At 49.6% G+C, this 2,614-nt stretch overlaps 1 long non-coding RNA gene across 1 annotated transcript; it reads left to right on the forward strand.

Moving 5' to 3' along the window:
- Window positions 1–86: 86 nt before the first annotated feature.
- On the forward strand, window positions 87–2,067 carry LOC135980525 (uncharacterized). Its single transcript, XR_010597550.1, has 2 exons — window positions 87–191; window positions 697–2,067. It is a non-coding gene; the product is annotated as an uncharacterized LOC135980525 (long non-coding RNA).
- Window positions 2,068–2,614: the final 547 nt, after the last annotated feature.

Consider the following 2,614-nt stretch of genomic DNA (forward strand, 5'->3'; position numbering starts at 1 on the left):
TGTGCACCAACCACCTCACTGCTAGGGAAGAGTAAGGTGATGACTGTTCCCTTTGGATAAGAGTCCCCCGTATCTACTAACTACGCTGAAGCCCTGCCTTGTGAGAGATGCTAATATACTCTCTCTTCTCCTCCTCCTCCTCTGCACAGCAAGTGACCAAGGATCTAGTGGCTCTGACAGATCTGCCAAGGGTAAGTGAGGGGGGCTCTAGCCTGGGGGTTCACTGTTCTCACTGAGGCCTCTGGAGAGAGACACCTAGTCCAAGTCATTGGACCCTGAGTCTCACTGGCCCGTCCCCTTTAGCAAACCAGCCCCACGGAGCAGAACAGGGGAGTTCTGGATCTCTTATTTCCCTTTTATTCACACAGGTTTGCAGCCAAATCCCCCTTGTTTTCTCTGCGATGAATTTAGGTGTGAAAGACTCTAGTGAGAGGGGTTTCTTTGTGGTTGCTGATACAGCATTGGGTGAGATTTGTAATGATAAATCCAGCTGCTTCAGAGAACAGTCTCCAGTGAACCTGCAGGAGGGACAGAGCCCAGCACCTGAGGCTCCAGGAACACAGATCTCTGACACTGGAGCTAAAAGCTTTGTCGGCGGGGTTAGAGATTTTGTCCACTAAACATGGAGCCACTAGGGTGACCGTCCATTATGGCAGGTTCCCTTTAATAGACGTTGCCTGTGTTTAACTTCTGCAGCTTAACAGAGCCTGTTGGAGTCTGTGCCACAACCTGAGGGGACCCCAGAGAGGAAGATGGATGAGCTCTGCTCTGTCTCCCTACAAGAACCAATCAACCTCTCCCAGCTTTTCTCTGGCACTTGGAGTGTCCCAAGTGGGATTTCTGGCCTCATTTATCTGCTCACTGAACCACGTTTTACCTTTTAGATGTAATAGTTTTCTGTAATAATGTTTTATTTGCACAAAATAATTTCCAAAATGTGAATGGATAAAAACTCTTTTAGTAAGAGTTTAGTATTTGCTAGCATTTAGTGTGTGCACTCAATGCTCTACGCTGCGCAGTGCTGTTTGCACACTCTGTACGGTATGCTAGATATGTGAGCAGTAACTGCTTGTGTGTATATGGTGGGGGACCTATTTTTTTTCTGTAGAATTTCATGATTGTAACATGGTAAATGGCCTGGTCTACTCACAGCTGGTAGCACTGTTGCTATCATCAGCGGAGGAAGTCTGCTGGACAGGAATAAGTGTCTGCATTTAGTTTATAAGTGCCTCTAATGGCCTGTTCACCATTTGTAGAGCCATAGAAATGCTGGGCTAGAAGGGACCTCAAGAGGTCACTGGCAAGACCAAGTAAACCAAGACCATCCCTTGTCACATCCCAATGGCCCTCTCCCTCAAGTCCCCTGGGAAGGCAGATCAGTATTGTATGTTGCTAACGCTGGTGCAGTATTCTAGGAAGGGTTAAAGGTGTGAGTGAGTGGGGAATGGAAGGTTCCTTTGCAGGTTTCAGGAGGCCAAAGGAGGGAGAGAGAGACAAGGGAACGGGTTAATTTGACACTCCAGCTAGGCCTGGATAAGAGGTTGACTCCAGCCCAAGGTCACTGCACACAACAGATTCTCTGCTACCTGTCAAGAAAGAGGGGGGCCGAGCTTCCAACCCTGCCCTGCCATAAGAAAGGAGACTCACAGAACAGAAACTGCAGGGGCTGCGAAAACGAGGGAGACTGTGAAGGTCAGCAAATGGGAGAACAGCCGTCTCCCATCCCCTGAAGCCGGAGTGTTTTGGGGAAGCTGAGGAAGCCACAGAAAACCGGTTCAGACTGGGGCAAAGAGCAAAAGCCCTCAGGAACACCTAGGGTAAAAACCCTCCCGAGAGCGGAAGCAAGTTGGAGATTTACAGCGGACCCCGGACAACCTGTGCCCAGGGAAGAACTCCCGTCCCCCCTTCCCCCCGCCTTCTTCTTACATTACACCCAGACTTGGGTTGTGCGTGTGAGAGTATGGGTTAGGGCTCAGGCACGAACGTTTCCTTCCTTCCTTCCTCAGAGTGATGTGGGAAACACGCAGCACTCTCCGCTGTTATTTTCTTAATAAAACTTTAAACTTAGTTACTTGGTGTGCTCTCTTCATCTCCACCCCTAAAAATCCTGCTGCCTTAGACTGATCACCTAAGGTCTCTGGCAGCTTGGTAACATAAATCTGTCACACCCTGACAGATGTTTGTCCAGCCTGTTCTTAAAAACCTCCAATGATGGGGATTCCACATCCTCTCTAGGTAACCTATGTGACTAAGTGGGATATTTTCCTAATGTTGCGTATGTATACTGTGTGTGCCTCAGTTTCCCCCATGTGCTGCATGTCTAACCAAGGTGGGAGGAGGGATGTCTATTGTTGCAGAGGACCAGGTGTGACCCAGTCTAGCAGCCTGGACCCCAGACCATAGCCTGGACACTTTGTAACTTAGCAACTGATGACCTGAAGGCCCATCCCAACTTGGAGCCAGCCAGTTATGGGCAGCAGAGAGAACAGAGAGCTGAAGAGAGAGAGTCACCTGGAGATCTGTTTGCCTGGGAAAGAAGACAGGATGGCGGCGGGGCCTTGGAGGGGATATAGGAGGGACCACAGGAAGGAGGAGTCACTTCTGGGCTGGGAAC

This window comes from Chrysemys picta, unplaced genomic scaffold, assembly GCF_011386835.1.
Source record: "Chrysemys picta bellii isolate R12L10 unplaced genomic scaffold, ASM1138683v2 scaf3914, whole genome shotgun sequence".
Taxonomy (NCBI): domain Eukaryota; kingdom Metazoa; phylum Chordata; order Testudines; family Emydidae; genus Chrysemys; species Chrysemys picta.